This window comes from Pollicipes pollicipes, unplaced genomic scaffold (genome assembly GCF_011947565.3).
Source record: "Pollicipes pollicipes isolate AB1234 unplaced genomic scaffold, Ppol_2.1 Scaffold_4881;HRSCAF=5763_pilon_pilon_pilon, whole genome shotgun sequence".
NCBI lineage: Eukaryota > Metazoa > Arthropoda > Thecostraca > Pollicipedomorpha > Pollicipedidae > Pollicipes > Pollicipes pollicipes.
This window is the reverse complement of record NW_023596576.1, coordinates 31,621,813-31,627,400: the sequence shown is the minus strand read 5'-3', so window position 1 is coordinate 31,627,400 and position 5,588 is coordinate 31,621,813.

Below are 5,588 nucleotides of genomic sequence, written 5' to 3'. Positions count from 1 at the left end.
GCCGGGTTCGCTGCAGGGCGTGCGCTATCTCTCCGGACGGGGAGCACATATCACAGGAGAGGCCTGACGGTTCTCGACGCGTCGGCGGCGGCGCTTCGACTGGGCGGCTGCGGCGGCGCCTTCGACCCAGTTCAGAACAGACCACGCTGGGATCTGCGGCTCGCGGAGGGAGTCCATGGCGCCACCTGCACCGTCCCGGCTCACTCGGTTCGCGCCCGCTTTGGCCAACGGCTCCCCTGAGTCCAACATCAGTGCGCGTCGTTCAGCGAACTCCTGTTTGGAGCGAGCCGAGCGCCGCGAGCCGTTGTGTCGCTTTGGTCAACACCTGCCGCCGGCCGACCGAGACAGGCGCTGCTGGTGCGTACAAGAAACCAGAGGCTTTCGGAAGTTGTCTGGCGTCATATACTTCTACGAGTGTCGCTACCAACTGAGCGTTTTCATTCGATCAAAGATTAGAGTACGAAGTAGCATTGTTGCCGGTCATTTTTTGCTGTGGTAGAGATAGAAGGACCATATGACAACCGCAGACGGAACTCATTAATTTAGCTCAGATGCTGTGGGCTGACGTTACGGCTGGAATGACATCCTCTGTTTTTGATGTGGGTGGGCAGGGCTGGCTCCGACAGTCGGTCATGTGGATCTGATCGACTGTTAGGAAGGTTCAGTGTCAGTGGCTAGCATGTCACACAGAAACTGTGGAGTGCGTTCAGCGTGTTGACTTCGATGCCTGTTGGTGGTTGGTGAGATACCCAGTGCATGCCCGTTAGATGAGCCAGTGGTTTGAGGTTTGAGAAGCCGGGGTCTGATGCACTGCTCGCGTCCGTCTCGGGAGCCAGTGGGATGTGTTCGTTCATGTCTGCATGCAGGGTCAGCGATCTCGTGCACTGTTACCGCCTGGATGCAGTCAGGGAGCTGGAGCACGGTTTTCTACTTGCTTAGAGAGTCAGTGATCCAGCGTCCAATTTCCAGCTGTTTGGAGAGCCAGTAATGTGGCACAGAACGCCCACTTGCATGGCGAGGGACCGACGTAGCGCATCATTTCCACCCCTGTGGAGAGTCCGGTGCCACCTGTTTTGGGCCGTGAGCGGTCCGACGCACATTGCCCGCCCGTGTGGAGGTCAGGGATCGGATAGCCGGAGGACGCTGGTCGCTGCACCGGGGGGGGGGGGGGGGGGGGGGGCTCGGACATGACCGGGTGTCCGACGTGTCCACACGTCCCATGAGGCCGTCGTTGATTGGGTCGGTACGTCTGTGGTGGCTGCTCCAGGCTGGCGGCCCCGGGCTGTGCCAGAGTGCGCCGATGTTTGTCTGGTGGGTAGCTGATCTGATATTACCTAGACTTAATACATGCAGAAGCTCGTGTGAACTCGGTTGCAAAGCAGAACCGCTCAAACGTCGCGGGCGCTGAGGTCCATAACACGACGCGTCTACCCAGCTGCACTGTCCGCCGCAGCCGGCCCGCGGTGCTGCCACAACACACACAGTGACGTCCCCCCACTGGCTCACGCCGCGCCGTGTGAGCGTCAGCGGGCGGCACTTCGGGTATTCAGTGGCCCCAGCTGCCGAATCCCGCCTGCCCTGAACAGAGCACGGTTTTACTGTTGGACCCAACGCCCCTGTGGCGACGTCAGATGGTGTTAGGCCGAGCCGCCAGGCGCCGCCACGGGCCGCACGGGAAGCTCCAGAACAAAAGATCGTAAGGAAAAGAACGTGTGCATGTAGTGCGCACGCGATTGTTCGTGAGCACGGGCACGTAATGGATAACATACGTATGACGAAGGTAGGCAATTAAAAAATCATAGGCAAAGGTGTGCACCCACAACTTCGTAGGCAAGGCATGGACTGTAAGCATGGATCGTTTAGGGCTAAATTTTCTGAACAGTTCTCTTATGGGAGTGTAGCAGGGCAGATCGACCACAAGGGTACCAAATTCTGCATCATCATTTCGTAAATTTCCCTGAAATACGGTCTTCGCGGGATGATCCAACTCGTAGGTTTCGACTGTGGAATCATTAGCTTATTCTGGCGCATAACAAAAAACTATACCGTTGGACGATGTTTGGTCAGTGCAAAGAAGGTCCTGACCAATGTGTGTACAGCAGGGATGGTACAGCGGTGGCATCTTTCTCTTTGGCCTTCAAGTTAGTTGGCTACTTCAGAAAAGCGACTATATGCTGGGTGGCACGCGCGTGTCCACCAGTCATATTTCACAAGCCAGGTAGGTGACTGGCCAAGGCCGTCATCTTGTATCAGTGGCGGGCTCATAACGCATTAAGCGGGAGTCGTCGACAGACTCGTCGTCAAGGAGGGAAAAAGAAGGGAACACAACAAAGAACGCAGCAGATCTTAATCACCGGTACCATGCAGAAGGACGCCGACCGGCTTGGCCTGGCTCCCCAGCGGAACGCTGCCAGGCTCGATCCGGCCGCTCACACGGCACGCGGCTGGAGCTGCCGGTTGGCGAGTTCGGCCGGAGGCGGTCGGTTGGCGAGTACGGCCGGAGACGGTCGGTTGGCGAGTTCGGCCGGAGACGGTCGGTTGGCGAGTACGGCCGGAGACGGTCGGTTGGCGAGTTCGGCCGGAGACGGTCGGTTGGCGAGTACAGCCGGAGACGGTCGGTTGACAGGTTGGGCCGCAGACAGTCGGTTGGCGAGTACGGCCGGAGATCGTCGGTTGGCGAGGACGGCCGGGGACAGTCGGTTGGCGAGCACGGCCGGAGACGGTCGGTTGGCGAGTTTGGCCGGAGACGGTCGGTTGGCGAGTACGGCCGGAGACGGTCGGTTGGCGAGTACGGCCAGGGACGGTCGGTTGGCGAGTACGGCTGGAGACAGTCGGTTGGCGAGTACGGCTGGAGACGGTCGGTTGGCGAGTACGGCCGGAGACAGTCGGTTGGCGAGTACGGCCAGGGACGGTCGGTTGGCGAGTACGGCCGGAGACGGTCGGTTGGCGAGTACGGCCAGGGACGGTCGGTTGGCGAGTACGGCCGGAGACGGTCGGTTGGCGAGTACGGCCAGGGACGGTCGGTTGGCGAGTACGGCCAGGGACGGTCGGTTGGCGAGTACGGCCGGAGACGGTCGGTTGGCGAGTACGGCCAGGGACGGTCGGTTGGCGAGTACGGCCGGAGACGGTCGGTTGGCGAGTACGGCCAGGGACGGTCGGTTGGCGAGTACGGCCAGGGACGGTCGGTTGGCGAGTACGGCCGGAGACGGTCGGTTGGCGAGTACGGCCAGGGACGGTCGGTTGGCGAGTACGGCCGGAGACGGTCGTGTCTGGGATAGCGGCCGGGCCCATCCGGTCCAGGCCGCTGTGTGTTAGCTGTCCGAGCGTGAGTGCCACTGAAGCCGTGGCCGAAGTGGCCGCACTCCCGGCCATGATCCGGGTTGCTGCTGCTGGGTACAGGTTGGATGCCCTGTTCATGTTTTGGGCGTGGTTTGAATGAGATTACACATGCCATCATAATCACATCTTTCAAGATAACCGATCTGTCCGCATTTTGATCGATGCCGTCAAAGCTTTCGGAAGTCAGGATTAGAAGTAAATGGGGGAAAAGAGTCACGTGGTACATCTTGGTAAACCGACAGGAACTTTCAGACTGATGCGTATTTCCATGCCGGCGGATAGCATAAACATCCTGGGCGCTGGTTTAGCGCCACGCATAATTGTCAGAGAGGTGATCATTGGAGATTATAAAATTAACTTTAAATACCCGGCATCAAAGCAATCTTTCTTAAGGCCAAATCACAGTCGCAAGGTACTTACATATATGGCGGCTGACGCGCATGACATGCACGCAGGTTAAACGAGCCATCTTGCATTTGATTTCAAACCACACGATGGATTTCTGTGTGACGGACCTAATAAACATGCAGGTAGTCAAAACCCGAGTATTTAAGACAGGAGAGTCTTCATGCATGGACGCCTGTTGTGAAACGGGGGGGGGGGGGGGGGGGGGGGGTAGCTGGCTGTAAGCAAACGCGCCAGTGGATTCAATTGGTTTCGCAACCCCGCATCTCAAGGTCTTCTGATCCGGACCACCCGCGTTCATCCGGCAAACGCACGCTTGGTGCCTTGTCCACCTCGGCCAGCGCCTCTCAGCGCGGGGCGTCGTGACCACCTCGGCCAGCGCCGCTCAGCGCGGGGTGTCGTGACCACCTCAGCCAGCGCCACTCCGCGCGGGGTATCGTGACCATCTCGGCCAGCGCCGCTCAGTGACCAGGTGACGGGAGCAGGTAACCTGAGGTCACCTGCTTCTGAACGGCCAGATTTCGTGTTCTCGCTTTCGATCGGTGTTAATTTGGAGAGAAGCGGTAAAGCGGGTCCGAGTTTAGACTTGGCTACACAGATGGCGGCAAAAAAATATTGGCGGGTTGTCCTATCCTTGGCTCAACAGTACACACACAGCACACGCACGCGAGCGATCAGTATGTAGTGCTCGAGTTAACAGTTGAGGCCCTGACGATACGCACCGAAATAGTACCTCTAAAAAGTTCCTCCTTTACGACCAGTAAGATTGGTCTGCGATTGTACAAGCGTAAAATGACCCCGTATGAGACGAGTAAAATGCGTGGTGAGGCTTGAACTTTCGCATTTTGAAACACCTAGTAGCGAGAAATATCTCGGTTATCCTGATTATCTAGTAGCCTAAAGAAATAGATCATCCATACGTGCGCACAATTACACGGCTGTCATTGGCTAGCGGACCTCAGCTTGACTTGCGCCGATACACAAAGGACAGAGCATGGAACGAACCTTAACAGGGTGCCATGCAGCTGACAAACTAGATACACTCACCTGCGTACCGCGCACGGACCGGAATAACGTCGAACCAAAGAAGGATACGATGCAACTACCCATCTCAACACGCTCACCTGTACGCCACATGCCATACGCAGACTGGGATACCGCCATACGAGTTTTCCTCATGTCGTGTCTAAACTTATGACCTGTCCTACTGCCAGACGCGGGGCATGCGCTTCGCCAACGGTGAAGATGACCGGGCTCCGATTTATCGGTCAAGCCATGCGTGGCCAGCGCAGAAGGACGCTGAGGAACATGTTTTCTGGATTTACTTGACAAAACAGCGCGATATAGCTGAGACCACCTCCATCACAATCTGAGAGTTGTGTCCGTTAGCACATTCCTTGAAGTACTCCTTTCACATCAGCATCGGATCTCGACCGTGCTTCATTCCTATGATGGGTTCTAAAAGTATAAACGGCGGTGTTCACAGATACCTGAGGCGATATAACGTGTATTTAGGTGAGGGCGATTAGCGAAACACTTCAACTCTGTTACCAGACAAGATTACCGAGTGGAGCACTACGTCTGGCTGATTTCCCTCGGTCCATATCAAACAAGCCTCTCACGCGCAGCACACACAGGCAAGCGGCAACAGCAAAGCACGCAGATCCGAGACTGGTTGTGAAAATAAGTTCAACCAATGCCGCGCGAAGCAGTAACAACAGGGGGCGGGGACGGCGGCCTTCTCGGAGAACACAGCTCCGAACCTGACCTGGCCTGACCCGCCGGCCTTAACAACCGACCCCCTCAGCTCGGCAGACTGCAGCACGGCGCGCACTGAGGAACCC